This window comes from Mus caroli, chromosome 3 (genome assembly GCF_900094665.2).
Source record: "Mus caroli chromosome 3, CAROLI_EIJ_v1.1, whole genome shotgun sequence".
In the NCBI taxonomy this organism is placed as follows: domain Eukaryota; kingdom Metazoa; phylum Chordata; class Mammalia; order Rodentia; family Muridae; genus Mus; species Mus caroli.
In genome coordinates, this window is record NC_034572.1 from 91,930,846 (window position 1) to 91,946,968 (window position 16,123).

The window sequence follows — 16,123 nt, forward strand, 5'->3', positions numbered from 1 at the left end:
GTTATAACATTTCTAATATTACTGTCAAATGATATTTTTGCATTTTTCTGCCTCTCTCTCTCTCTCTCTCTCTCTCTCTTTCTTTCTTCCTTCCTTTCTTTCTTTTGTTATACTCTGGTTTGAATGTATGAATCCCTCTACAATGCATATATTGGAACCTAAACAATGGGCCTAAGGAATAAGGTCTTTAGGGAATAGTAAAGCCATGAGTACTCTCAAAAACAGGCTTGGTGTTCTTAAAAAAAGAGGCAGAAGGTGCCCTGATCTTCTTTTACCCTTCTGTCTTTCTCACCATGTCAGGATATAGGCTTTGGTCCATGGGGGACATAAGGAACGGTAATGATTGGAGCCTCTTTGTTGACCTAAATTGAGACAAGGTGAAAATACATGACAAAAACTATGTTCCAGAGGGGCTGGAGTTAACTCAGGTTAAGAGCATTTATTCCTCTTGTAGAGGACCCAAGTTCAATTCCCAGCACACACATGGGAGCTCACAACAGTCAGTAACTCTAGTCCCAGGGGATCTAAACACCCTCTTTTGACCTCCAGGTGTGCATTTGCTGCATAGACATCCATGAAAGCCAATCACTCATACACATAAAGTAATAAAATAAATAAATCTAAAGTGTTTTCAATAAATTTTTTAAAACTAGTTTTAAATTAATTTTTTATTTTAATTTTAAAAATAAATATATGTCATTGAAGTTTGGTGACTTGTTTCTGCAGCATAAACTGGCCTTTTCTGATACTTTATGCCATTCCCACTTTGAGACTGAGATCATTTTATTATTATTGCACATGGTTCTTATTATAAATCTGCTTCAAGGCTGAGGGGGTTTGCCTCCCCATGGAGGGAGCAGCAATGTCAACAGGCCAGACCCCCAGAGTTCCCGGGGAATGGACCACCAACCTAGAGTACACATGGAGGGACCCATGGTGCTGGCCACATATGTGGCAGAGGATGGCTTTGCTGGATATCAGTGGAAGGAGAGGCCCTTGGGCCTGAGGGTGTTCGATGCCTCAGTGTAGGGGAACGCCAGGGCAGGACGACAGGAATGGGTGGGTGAGTGAGTGGGGGAACACCCTTATAGAAGCAGGGGGAGGTGAGGGGGGAAGGGTAGGGGGTTTCTAAAGGGGAGACCTGGAAAGAGGAAAACATTTGAAATGTAAATAAAGAAAATATCCAATAAAAAAAAGTAAATAAATCTGCTCCAAGTTTTCTGATTTAGAACAGAGGTAAACGGAGTTGTTGGTGTTGGTCAGTTCAAACAGGTATGCTGCTCTTCCCTTAGCACAAAGCTTAGCTCTTAATTGGTCAGCTGATTGAGCTGGTTGTAAGGCTGTCCAATCATTTCCAAGCATCCATTGGTTCCATTCAGTTTTTTTTTTTTAACCCTGCCTTTCTTCCCCTTGTGTAAACAGTACTAATGAATTTGAAGTGGTTGTCTGTGTGGCTTAAGTGTAAAAATAAAATATCTATGTCTAACATATGGATCAGATTCTCTTCCAAACTATTTTCCCTTATGGATACAAAAACTTTATAGGTAGGCTCTAGTTATCTTTATTTTATAAATATTAATGTGGAGTATGGGGAGATATATTATCTAATCACAAAGTTCATAGTTGAGATTTCAGACCACTCAGTTTAGCTCCAGAGTGTCATACCTGCCCATTGTGTGTAGCATGTCCTGACTTGGACACCTAATGTTCTCTGCACACTTATATAGGAGGACATTATAGGTAAGTACCCGTCACTTCACTGATCACTGTGATTCATTCCACTGGCTTGGTTAGTCAACAGGTATCTTCCTGGTCCCTCACAGGGCCATGGCCATGCCCTAACTTTGTGTTAAAATGAATATCCTTTCTGGATAGAGTAAATCAACCACAGTTTCTTGTCTACTTTTCCCAGTCAGAGGGAGACTATAGTATTTCACTCTTTAACCTATATTCGATTCAGGAACTTACTTGACTAGTAGAAACCTGCTAAGATATATAACCATCAGGTCAATAGAAGCTTCTAAGGTAAGAAATTAAACCGGGATCCTAGACAAGCAATGTGGCAAGGCCCTAAGACTATGAACAGAACAGAGGCTTAGTGGAGCAGACCAGCAGCTCCCAATGCAATGCTATGAGTTGAACAAAACCCAAAGAATCCTATATGTGGCTATGATAGGGGTGCACCTATCCTGCTGAAACACACCAGAACTATCGATCCCCTAAACCACGCTATGAGAAAACACTTACTGTGTTAACCCTATACATTAGAGAATAGTTTGCTAAACAATAACAATGAACAGTTGGAACTAAACTTGATACCTGGAAGTGAGGAGTTATAACTGGGCAGTGACTATAGTATACAGATATGGCAGGCATCATACAGATGTGACAGGTGCCAGCAGCCCTCTGGGGAAGGACCTTGAGGAGGCTGATGGAGAGCCAAAGGACACTGAAGAAACTATTCCATGGGACTGAAGGAAAAGCCTGTATTACTTCCGCTGACCCATGCCTTCAAAGAGAATACTGGGGCAGAGTCTGTAACAGCAGAAAGACCACCACCACCTTTGGTAATGTAGAAAACAGAACACGTAGTATAGATGTTCAGACAAGTTTCAAAAATGCTAACAGGCTTCTTCTCCAACCTCCCACTAACAGGCTTTTAAAAGCCATATTGTGATAAAAATATGGCCAAAAAAAGATTAGCATTTTTTAAAGAGCCATTCAAGTTTTTGTTTCTTGTCTTGTTTTTGGCCATGGGTCTGCCTTAATGGCTTTGAACTTCCTATGTATAAGTATGTGCCACTATGCCTGGCTTGAGCCATTCCAGTTTTGAAATGAGTGTAGAGGCAATGAGATGAGCCAGACTTGTTGGATTTAAAAAACCAAACTATTTTTCATCTTTTCAGACAGTGAAAGCTTTCCAAATGAGAAGTGGCTGCAAGACAAAAAAAAAAAAAAAATCAAACCTAAGATGTGATTGTTAGAGTCATGGAGAAGGCCTCTAAAAATACGCAGGGGAGAGCTTCATATGGCCTTCTGTTTAAACAAGCAGCCTGTGGGAATCTTTAGGGTGGGCATCTCCACCGAACAAAGAAACTTCTAAAAACCTGATGGGTCCATTTCCCCCTCATCAGATGCAGAGGCAGACCAATGAAGTAAAAAAGAGCAGTTCTGGAAAGAAAGGGTGTGTGGCTTTTGTCCTGTGGGAATAATTATAAGTTAATTTATATGACACCCTTTCAGTTCTTTATGGAATGGTATCAGCACAGACTGAAAGGATTAAGACAGGACAAGAATGGAAGGATTCTTTCCTTGTTAACCCCTAAACAATATGGTATACTAAATATTTGAGATATATATATGTATATATATATATATATATATATATATATATATATATATATATATAGTGTTACAGTTTGAATCTAGAATGTCTCCCAAGCGAGCTGGAGAAGTGGCTGCTCTTACAGAGAACCAGGTTTGAGTCCCAGCACCCACATGGCAATCACGGTGCTCTGTAACTCGGTACCTGCATATCTGCTGGGCTCTGTGACACTGGGCACTCAAGGCACAGCCATGCACAGTAAAACACCACATACTCATAAAAATAAACAACTTTAGGAAAGAAATAGCAACAACATAAAGTCTGTGCATATTTCATACGGAGTTTTAGCCATAACCATTCTGGCGAAGCTTGTTGAATCTGTGCCTGTGAAGGCGGCAGATACAGAGGGCCAAGTCTACATGGACTTTCACACTAAACATTTAAGTAAAACATTTCTTTTACTAGCGCTCATCAGCTCAAGGCTGCTATAAGTTTTATCAGCCCCAGGGAGGACCTCGTGGGGAGGGCTGTGGCCTGGATGGGATGTACCTGGCTGGAGAGAAATGATTGGCTCTGCAGGGATGGAAAGGGTTGGCCTTCCGGAGCTGAAGCAGGCCTGGGGCAGAGGGTGTGTGCTCCAAAAGACTGCGCAGCAGGTGAAGGGACAGCTGTGACCCAGAACAGAGCTCCAGGCCAGAAGCAGTTAAAAAAAAAAAAAAACGGAAAACAACCTTGGGGATTAAAAAGAGAGGGGCCTTCGAAAGGGACGTTTGTCTTAATGGAAGAAGAGACAGTTCAGAAGTAGTGAATGCTAATGGTACTGAGTTATTCCTACAAGCTAAAAGAATTCAAGAACAAATTTAGTTACCTACGTTTATTCAAGTCAACTGAAGCAGAGCTTGTGCCACACACTGGGTGTGTGATTAAAAGCTGGTGTGTAAAGGCACACACACAGTCCTTACATCATCCAACAGTCCTGACTGCGTGAAGAGCTAAAATACAATACACAGAGAATAGGAGGAGAGCCCTTGATTAAATTTGACTTTAAAAAACTTTTATAAAGAACACAGGTCCTGTGCAGGCACCAGGGATACATAGAATTTAAGAAACTTTATCAGAAATTGAAAATTAAAAATTCAAACTTTTATTCGAAAACTGACAGCTTGTTTTAAATGCTCCACAATTTCTACATATATCAGAACAGTACATTTTATCCCAGAAATTAGCACAGTCAACAGAAAAAAAATTTTTTTAATTAAAAAAAAATAAGTATGGTCAAACAAAGTTTGTTTTTGGGCTAGAGAGATGGCTCAGTGGTTAAGAGCACTGACTGCTCTTCCAGAGGTCCTGAGTTCAATTCCCAGCAACCACATGGTGGCTCACAGCCATCTGTAATGGGATCTGATGCCCTCATCTGGTGTGTCTGAAGAGAGCAATGGTGGTGTGCTCATATGTATAAAATAAATAAATAAATCTTTAAACAAATGAAAAATAAAAACAAAGTTTGTTTTCACTTGTAGAAGTCCCCGTCCTCTCCTGGGTGACTACAGAGGGTGCCACAACCCCAGATGGGCAGGGCAGCACAGCCAGTGTCATACACCAGCTAGGATTGTTGGCTCTATAGCCCTGCAGTTTTTTGGTCAAGCTACTTAAAAAGTCTTTATATTTTTCTAAAATAAGGTTAATGACAATAAATAGTTGACAGGCCACTGCAAGAACAAAACAAGACCATCCATGGTTAGTGTTTAATTCATTGCCTGCTGTGGTTTAAAAATCCAATAAATCATGGTCATTTTCTTCTAAATTAATGTTTGTATACCACACAGGATTCCTTGACTCTAAAGAAGCACTTCTGAATTTATTTCAGTTCTGCTACAAAGTGCTCCCCAGGCCTAGGCCAGTGACCCCGAATTTCCATTTATCAGTTTCCTGCCTTATCATAAGACCCAAGTTCTGAAATTGAGAGGAAGAGGAAGTTTCCCTAATTTCCTTCTCCCCGTGTTTAGGAGTGTGTGTGTGTGTGTGTGTGTGTGGCCTCCAGCGTGTGTATTTGTGTGTATTCACAACCAACCCCTCCGTTGGCCAGCCTTATCTGTCAGCTGTAACAAAAACCTCAAAGAAGGAAATTATGAGCAAGGCTTCAGACAGCTGGCGGTAATTTACTCTCCCAAGCCCCATCCCAGCCTTTCAACGCCACTGTTTATATGCATCCGATGTTGGGGGAAGGGAAACCGTGCAATAAACATGGCATGTCAATTTCTCAGAGGGGCTTTGGAGCAGTAAGAAAAGACCTGTGTGGGTTTTCTGTGTCATTCTCCTTATGTTGAGCATACATAATAAGCCTTAAAAATTGCGCAGACCGATATTATGGTCAACAAATACATTTCTGGACACAATGCTGACATAAATTCCTAAGAAGCTTCCAAGCATTCTTGACAAGCCACCATCACAAAAACGAGAGTCACTCTGGGATGTGACAAGCTGTTCTGACACCAGCTCGCCAACCAGTCCAGGACGGCTTGCGTGTGAGCCATAAGTCCAGGACGGCTTGCGTGTGAGCCATAAGGAGAGGAAGCGCATGGAATGGCAAAACTTGGTTTAAATCTAAGACTGGATTTTTGAATTGTGAAAACGTTTGCTAAGAACAATATAGCTATGTCCATCCACGGTCCTTACCTTTGAATATAGCCATCTACTACCTTACCCCTGAGTACAGGTAGATAGATGAGAGAGAGAGAGAGATACACACATACACACATAACCTATCTTTGTTTTTTGAACATATTTTCACTCATTATTGTTTCTTTTCTTGTGAGAAGAGCTACAAAATAGCACAATAAAGTTTTACAAATCTCCTACTTGATTCATCATTCATTAACTGTTCTCCACAATTTTTCCTCTCTCCTCACACATATACACAATTATTGCTGCCATCCAAGTGAATCACCGAAAGTATAATGTGAATTTCTCACTACTAAAGATTTCAGTATTTCCTAAGACTAATTAAAATTATTAAATATCTGTGATTGCACCTCGTCCTGTCAGGCCAGCTTTTGTCCCTGTTAAACAGAAAACTTTGCTCATCTGAAGTCCCTGAAGCCAAGTTCTTGACATCTAACTACCCGTAGCCACCCCTAACTGGTACTTGGCTCACATCTGCACAATCAAGAGGGCTCATCAAGTAGTCACTGCTAAGACAAAGACAAATTCCCCCTGGAAGGCAGCTTCTTGGCAGTTTAAAACAGTGGGGTTCCCCCTTCTTTCAGCTGGCAGGGGTTCAAAAACATCAAGTTCTAATGAGAACTCACTCCCTGCATGCAGTTTTCCCCCGTTTTCATGTTAGCCCCAATACTATTTATTGTGTTCTATAACAAGCTTCCGGCAATTCTAACCAAAAGACAAATAAACCTCTAACACTCATTTATCCTGAATATGTCTTAATTCCATTCTCATTATCAGGCCCATAAGGCAAAATCCAATAAGTGATATTCTAATGCAATATTTTAGAAAACAAAACTAATGTTAAAATTTCCATGATGGCTGGGAGGATCAGGTGGGGCCTGCTGCGCATGTGTAAGGTCCTGAGTTCAAGCCCCAATGCACACTAAAAGATTCTATCTCAAAAAAGAAGCAGGGGCGGGGGTGGGGGGGATTTCTGAGGAATGACAGGCAAACCTGAGCTCTAGCCAGCATACGTACGTGGACTTGACATGTGCCTGCGTGCACACACATCTGTGATGAAATAAATCCTGGGAGGAGTACCATGCTTCCTTCCTCCTAGTTACTCATTCCTGGAGGCCATGCTGAGGTGCATCAATAAATGTCAAAGCCCTAAATGCACCCAGTTGGTATTCTCTTGTGTCGAGATCCTCAGATCTTGTTAGCCCCAGCTCTCTGTGGATTGTCAACCGCCAGATAGCAAATGGCTCCTTTAGATTCCATAAGGTACAAGCGACTGCCTGGAAGGTAGATCAGTGCACAATGGCACTTGCATGCAAGCCTAGCAGTGTGAGCTCAATCTCTGGAAGCTACGTAAAGATGGAAAGAGAGAACTGACTCTTGGTATTCCCACCTTTCTGAGTCCCAACTCACTCAGAAAGGTGTAACTATTTTTTTTTTCTTTTGACTTTATCTTTCAGATGGTGGCCAGGACCTAAGGCTGATTTTGAACTCTCTGCCTAACACTGTGGGCTTCCTTACTTCTTTGCCTCAGTTCTGCTCCTCATCTTGTGGCTGACCTCGTGCAGCCTTACAGCAAGCAGTATGAATCTTCTGCCGTCTCTTCCTCGTTCTCCTTCTCCCTTCCAGGCAGCTGCAAGACTTCCATCTTGTCTGTCGAAAGGTTTTCCTTTTAAACATTAACAAATCACCCTCAATCTTCCGTTTGAGTCCATTCTTAAATTCTTTTATTAAGAAGACTAAAGATGCTGAAGAAGAGCCTCGAGTTTCCCAGGTATTGCATGGTGGCTTACCTGGGTCACCCCAAGCTTTCCGGTGACACTGCGTCATAGACTTTGACTTTCCACGTATATGCTATGGCTCCTCTCACAATAATTTTAAAAGCAACTATGAGACAAGGTCAGCTAGTGTGACCTATTTCTCATTTCAAATCTCAGCTAGAAGTTGCTGGGATCACTAAGGTGCGGGGTGGGGGGGACAGTAGGAAGGGCAAGGGGGTAGAGGAGAGGAGAGGAAAGAAAGAGTTACTTTGAAGGTGGCCTTTTCATTACTCCTGTTTTGCATTTGTTTTGTTGTGTTCTGAGACCACAGTTCATAGAACTCAAACTCCTGACCTTTCGGCCTCCACCTTGCCAAGTACTAGGATGGCGCGTGGGCGCACACACACGCACAAGCGCGCAAGCGCGCGCGCGCGCGCGCGCACACACACACACACACACACACACACACACCATTGAATTTCAAGCATTTGTCTTTCAACGCAAAACCAAATCTTGTTGCACCTTGACTCGTCTGTCACATGACTGGAAGCAGCCATGCTTTCTTCATGCTTTATGCAGGCTGTAGTGACTTCTAGCTGCCTTAGGACACTTCCAACCTGGTGCCTCTCTATCCACTGGTAACAGCTGCTCATCAAAACTTGGATGCTGTGACAATAAAAGCCACCCTCATGCGCCCCCTGCTGGTAGAATCTATCTTCCTGCTGCAGCCTCGTGGGTGTATTTTATTTGGCCCTAAATGCTCCCTGTGGTCCGTTTAACTATTTTCTGTTTTCATACTCACCTATTGTATTCGTTTTTGCTACCTGATACACCTTTATAGGCATTTTGCTTATTTCCTAGTGCTAGGGCATCACGGGCCTGCCTTCTTACATCCTTATTAATGTCTGGTTCATATTGTCACCATCTCTCTGGTCTTGTGTTTGATTCTGTTACCTTTGTGGGTTGTTTGATTGATTGATTGATTGATTGATTGATTGATTGGTTTGGGACAGGATCTCACTCTGTAGTCATGGATGGCTTGGAATGCAGATCAATTAGCCTTGAACTTGTGGCAATCCTCCTGCCCCTCTCCTAAGTTCTGGAATTAGAGACATGCACCACTGTGTCTGGTCCCTGTACCATTTCTCGTCTATCCTCTGAGTGGAGCACTGGACTTACGGTCCCAAAGCTCAGTGTAGTGAGGCAGACCCCTGGCCATGGGCCTGGTCAGCCCTCTGCCAGATTCTATTCTCACATTGCTTTTGCTGAAGTATGCAGAGCTCAGAGTTCATTCGATTGATACCAAGGTCAAGATCTTCAGCTCAGGCCGATTTTCAAGGATATCTTGTGCTTGCTTTAGTGACGTAATTCCTTCAACAAGACTACATCTTCTAGACCTCCCCAAACAGCACCACTAACTGGGAACAAAGCACTCAAGTGCCAGGGCCTGTGGAGAACAATCTCATTCATGCTGCCACAACGGTGAGGAAAAATGAGTAAAAGAGTGACCATTGACTATCATTGTATAGTCTGTGCCTCTTACGCATGTTCTCTCTGAAATGAGTTTGAAAGTACTTGAAGTTCATGAAGATCTTTCTTGCTGAAAGCCCAATAAAGCTATGTTGCAGAATATCACTGTTGGGTTAATACAGCCAGAAGTGTTACAGAGTGAACGATTCTGGAGACAGCATGGATGCTGTGGTGGTTTGAATGCTAACATCCCCCACCCCACCCCATCCCCGCTCATATGTTTGATTTGTGGTCCCCAGGTTGGGAAGCTGTTGGGAAGGGATTAGGGGGGGTGTGGCCTTGATGGGGGCGGTGTGTCACTGGGAGTGGGCTTTGAGTTTCAAAAGACTCATCCCTCTCATAGTGAACCCTGCCTCCTGCTTGGGGATGGAGATGTGACGACTCAGCTGCTGCCTGAGCCATCTGCTGTCATGCCTTCAGTCCAGCATCATAAAGTCTAACCCCTGGGAACAGGAAGCCCTATTAAACTTTCTTTTCTAAGCTGCCCTGGTCCTAGTGTCTTGTCACTAACTAACGTAGATGCTGAAAATAGGATGCTGTTTCTGCTTGTCCACCGGGTACCGTCTCCATGCCAACATTCCTTCTCACTTTCTGGGAGCTGCTGTAGGGAACTGGATGTGAGGTGGATGAGGACACACAATGGGCAAACTTCTGAATTTGTGTGCCTATTATTCTGTTTTGTGATTTCTTTGTGGTTTGAGCAGTATCCCAGATTCCCCTTTGAGATTTGCAGTTCACTCTTTTTTTTATTAACCTAAATATGACGTACCCTGATGCTTTTTGATATAGTCTCAGTCATTCGTCTCTCTGTGATGACCTTCATGGGTTTTACCGTATGAATTAGAAAGCACGTCCTCACAAGGTCAGACTCTGTAAAGCAGTTTATTATCTTAAAGCAAGTGGGCTATTTAAATGTGTGCTGAGTTGGGGACCAGGTCATTTTTGTCTAATTCTAGCAAAGGACTTTACATTTGACTTTTATTGACTCATAGTTCTTTTTAGAGTTTTTTTTAAAGGAAATATAGCCTTCTTGGCATCACAAAGGAAGAGCTTATATATGTAGACAAATGAAAATAATTACTCTACCATGTATGACATAGCTATTTAGCACCTGCTCCTTAGGCTTGAAGTCTGCTACTTTACAGCTGCATGACCTTGTCAAACTGCTTAACTTTTTAAATGCAGTTGGAGATAATAATTAATATCATTCTTGCAGGGTCATAATGAGGATTGAATGCTTATTTAAAAATGCATAGAGCCCAGCATATAGCTTGTGTTCACAAACACTGTTTATAGTGGTGGAAGAGACGGCTCTGTGGTGAAGAGGACTTGATGCGCTTCCAGGGGACCCAAACTCAGTTCTCAGCACCCAGATTATGCCTCACAGTCATCTGTGACTCCAGCTCCAGGTGCTTCTATGTCATCTTTTGACCTTCTTGGGCATAGGCATGATTGTGGTGCACACACACACACACATACACACACAGACACACACAGACACACATATACATATGTATGTATGTATATATATATATATATACATATATATAGAAAACATCACTAATATACATAAAATAACTCTTTAAAAACCTAAAGCATTATTGATAACAGAAATTATAAATAAGCTAACAGTGATGACTGACTGTGCTGTTTGCCACAGATAACTATACACTAGTTACAGGAGTCTCTTAAGGTCTTTAGGTCTAGCACACATCAACTTATGAATCTGCTCTGGCAAATAAGACCCATAGAACCAGTGATTTGAGAGGATTGGAGTATCACCTGGACATATGGTCTCTGAATGCCCTCCCCCTCAAAAAATCACCATTTGGTCACCAGGTGCAGCCTTCCAGGCAGGTATTCTGATATTTAAAAGGGTCCTGACCATTTGTGCTAGCTAGTTTTATATCAACTTGACATAATCTAGAGTCATCTGAAAGGAGGGAACTCTATTGAGAAAATGCCTCTATAAGATTGGGTTGTAGGTAGGCCTGTAGGACATTTTCTTAATCAGTGATTGATGTGGGAGGGTCCAGCCCATTGTGGGTGGTTCCACCCTGGGCTGGTGGGTTGGAGTGCTCTAAGAAAACAGGCTGAGCAAACCTTGAGGAGCAAGCCAGTAAGCAGCACTCCTCGTGACCTCTACATTAGTTCCTGCCTTCAGGTTCCTGCTCTGACTGCCATTAATGATGAACTATGATATAGGAGAGTAAGCATGTCCACCCAGAAGCTGACTCAGACAGATGCAGATACTCACAGATAAACAGTGGATGGAGCTTAGGGACTCTTATGGAAAAATAGGAAGAAGGGTTGTGGCCCCTAAGGGGATAGGAACTCCACAGAAAGACCAACAGAGTCAACTAACCTGGCCCCTTGGGGCTCTCAGAGTCTGAACCACCAACTAAAGAACATATGCAGGTAGGAACTAGGCCTCCCTGCACATATGTAGCAGATGTGCAGCTTGGTCTTCATGTGGGTCCCAAACTGGAAGGGGGTTACTATCCCAAAAGCTGTTGCCTGTGCATGGGCTATGTTCTTCTAGCTGGGCTGCCTTGTCTGGCCTCAGTGGAATAGGATGTACCTAGCCCCACAGACTTGATGTGCCAGAGTGTGTGGGGGCAGATATCCAGGGGGATCCTCACCAGCTCAGAGGAGAGGGAGAAGGGGTTTGGGAGAAAGGACTGTATACAGGGGGTGGGGGTGAGCAGGAGGGGGACAGTAAGTGAGATATAAAGTAGATAAGTAAAATAAACAAACAAAAAGAAGAGTAAGCATTATAAACTCTTCCCTCCCCAGTTGCTTTCAGTCGTGGTGTTTGGTACAGTAATAGAAACCCTGATTAAGAGTTAGAATGATCACCTTTTTTTTTTGTCCCATGCTCCATCCCCATACCATAATAAACAAGAATTGGGTCTCAGCTAGAGCTACACTAACCAGAGAGAGCAAGCACCATCTAATATAAAGACTCCAACAATGGACTTGTTTCTCTCAGTCGCTCAGTCATCTCTTATGTTAAGTTTGCTTTCGGTATCTTGAAGAACCAAGTGATCTGCCGAAGGCCAGGCTGACACTGTTTGCCTGCTATCAGAGGCTCTGCTGTTTCTTCCAGGACCTCCTTATAGAATCTCATTTTGGATTTCCTTTGGGTACCAAAATCTGTAGAGCTTAAGCCTCACCCACAAGACAGCTTTGTATTTGAGTATGGACTAAACATATCATCCTGAATACACCTTCACATTACTAGCTGGCCTGCACCATCTAATACATGCAAAAGATAACCGGGTTTTATTTGTATTGTCTTTTTGGGTGCGTTGTTTTGCATCGGGATCTCTTTGACTCACAGTTCTCAGAGCTGCAGGTCAGAGGGTCTGTTACATTTGTTTCCACCCTCTCTCTTATTTCCTTGCTCCAAGGATCCAGGAGTGCCTTCATTCCTAACTGAGAAATCCTTAAATCCCATGTTCTCACCACCATGGCCTGAGCTCTGGCCCTTACCGCCTCTGCCCTGAATTTCTTTCGATAGCCTTTCCATGATCCCATCTCTTCACTCGGCTTATTACACCCATCTCCCGTATTTGTGACTCACACAAAAAGTAGGTTAGACACCGTTTCAACACTTGCCAAGATGCCAAAGTGGCTGGGGAGGGGAAAATGGTAGCAATCTTGGTTCCTTGAGCAAGCGATCACAATTTTTTTCTTAGTGTTGTTTAGAAATGAACAGTTTACCTAATGCGGAGGTTCTATTGCCTAGACTGAGAAGCACAGATATCTAAAGCGTTTCTGAAGAGTACTGGTGCTGAGCCCCTAGTCTAAAAGAGTCTGCTTGCACTGGCCAGGAGTGGAGTCTCTAGGCCAAGTCTTTAAGCCTTACCAGATGCTTCTAACACATAGACAAGACTGAAAGCTACTAATTTCCAGTGTGGATAGACAGGCACTTCTGCTTTCAAAGAGCATGAAATAACAGGGTCTACGGTTTTATTCTGAAATGCTCTTCCTCCAGGCTTATGGTTTGAGCATGTGTTTCTCAGTTGATAGTGCTGTCTGGAGGCCACGAGGCCATTAACTTTAGAAGGTAGCGCCTGGTAGTGGAGGTAGGCCACTAAGCAAATGGCCTTTTGAAGGCCAGCCCCCGGTTCCAACCGCTCTCTGCTTCCATGTAAACAGCCCCTTCACGAGCCTCCACTTTCACAGAGTGGGCCACATTGTTCTTACAGCCCACCAGGACGGACCACATCCCTCTGAATGAGTCTGAAACTCTCATATGTGGTTTCTGTCAAGTATTTTGTTTCAGTGTTGCCAAAGTAATTAACATGGGGCCTGGATCCATTCTCCCTAATCTCTGACAGAAATTACTAAAAACATTAACAACAACGTACAAAATGCTGGTTTCCAGGTGTTACAAATTGAACAACCTAGGACAGAGGCCCCAGTGAATAAGACAGATCAGTAAGTGTTTTAAGATGAGGTGAAAGAGGTTTTGACAAACTCCATCTTAGAATCACTTTTGATATCCCCAAACGTTACAAATTATAAATAAAGTGAGTATACGTAACTACTGGCTCAAAGTAGTCCCTGTTAAGGGTTTGCCAGCTGGGATCTAATGGCTCTGGTATCTGGTTGATACTTTCTGGTGAGCATTTGGCTCTTTACCTCAATCTGTACAACCAAGTACCCTGGGTCCCCAGAATAATTACAGCAAGAAGGCAATCCCCTGCTGCTGCTTCCTTGACCTTGGAATTCCCAGCCTCCCAGCTCAAGGAAATAAATCTCTGTGCTCTATAAACTATCCAGCCTTCGGTAGGTAATGTGTTCCAACACCGAGTGAGACACAGACTCTGAACCTTGTCCTTTGTAATGTAATCTTTACAGTTAAGGCCAACTGATTCAGAGAAGAAATGTGTAGACACAAGGGAGACTCAGGGATTCCCAAAGAAAACAGTCTATAACCTGGTTAAAGGTCTGACTTATTACTGATAGGGGAGAAGGCATACAGAAGAAAGAGAATGGTGGTCAACTGTTTGAGGAGGAAAGGGCTCCTTCATGTCCTGGGTACTCTGGAGCTCTCACTTATTCCCTAGAAAATTAAAATCTACCGACAACTTTGCTCTTACTTCAAACGTTGCAAACAAAGGTAGCAAGTATGTCACAGAACGTCCCTGAGCTAACAGACGAGAAACTGCATTCCTGCACATATAAAAAAAACTTTATTATAAATTAATAATTTGCTATCAAATTTTTGGGTGGTAGTAATGTGGATCTGTCAACCTAAGAAAACAGTTAGGTTGAAGGCAGAATTCTGGCACATTTTCTAAGTAATGCCACACTGCCGCCTCACAGGACTCAGCCAGCTTTCCAGGAAGAGACCATCTTTAATTTTATTTTTCTCCATCCATCTGGCTGCTTTAATGTTTGCTCCATGCTATAATGTTATGTCCATAGTTTAGAGCTGAGGCTCCAGAGGTCATTTCCATTAAGTTAAGTTTTAGCCATCACCATCACTACTCAAACAACAGCACAAGTTAAACACAGGTAGTAGCCACTGATGTTGATCAGCTGAGACTCAGGAAACCATGACTCCCCCACCCACCTTTGACACAGTAGCATCCATTAGAGCCTTTGACACAGTAGCATCCATTAGACCTCTGCTCTTACAGCTGCTGTGGAAAGTCTGCTTCCAGCTCCTAGAATGTTTATATTTTGTTTTAGTTCTGTTTTGTTTGTTTGTTTGTTTGTTTGTTTTTTCAGAGACAGACTCTCTCTGTGAAACAACCCTGCTTGTCTTGGAATTTACTCTATAGACCAGGCTAGCCTCAAACTCACAGAGATCTGCCTGCCTCTGCCTCCTGAGAGCCAGGATTAAAGGCATGCACCACCACCTCGCAGCTTTGATTTGGCTTTTTATTGATTTTTATTTGAAATTACAGTTATTTGCTTTTTAGTTAACATAAACAATGATGGGATAATTAGGATTTCTTATTTAATTATTTATGGGATTTGGGGTATTGTTTTTCATTTTTGAGACATAATTTTGCCATGTGGCCCAGGCTGGCTCATTACATATATATGGACAACAGGGTGCAAGCCTATAATATCAGTTGAGGCAACTGAGGGGGCTGAGGCAGGAAGATCATGAATTTAAGGTTAGCCCGGGCTACGTAAGAAGATCATATTGCAACACCTTACTGCCATAATTTAGAGAATCATATGTTAGTTAGCCCTATGAAATGTCTTTTGTCAATGACAGTGAAAGAGGTCACCCTCTATGATGAGTGTTTCTATCTTTCCAGATAAAAAGTTCCGCTACTCTATAGAGAGCAGGGGAGAAGCTATGAAAGTTTAGAAGCATGTGTATGTGAATATACAGATTTATTTTTGGTCAAAGCTCACTCACATTTTTAAAACATAATTACATTTGGGCTAAAGTTTCACTATATACGTATATGGATGTCTCTTGCTTCATCCTTTAATTCCAATAATTTATTATGCATTTCTTAATAGAAACATGATGATCCCTTTAACTACTGTATAATCGAATCTTTGACTACATTTTCTTGCATAAACAGGGGTAGTACAATGAATGAAAGCAATTATGTTTCTTTGAATAGACAGACTCTATTTTCTAGTTCACAGATCCAGCCAGCTTCGGAGCATGCAATACAAACCCAGCAACCCTTCCACTCTGAGGTCAAAACTCTTCTAATCCGAACCCCAATCCCATTCATAGGAAACTGAGGCCTAGAAAAGTCCCAGTTAGTTAAAGGCAAAGCAAAAACTTGAACCCAGCATTGCCTTTCGGTTTGAGTGATAAGTACTGGCATTCCGCGGGGGG

General features: G+C 42.5%; 1 protein-coding gene across 4 annotated transcripts in view; it reads right to left on the minus strand.

The window, feature by feature from the left end:
- The window catches only part of LOC110291038 (myomegalin), a 198,945-nt gene that overhangs the window by 181,764 nt on the left and 1,058 nt on the right, over positions 1-16,123 (minus strand). The window lies entirely within an intron of this gene.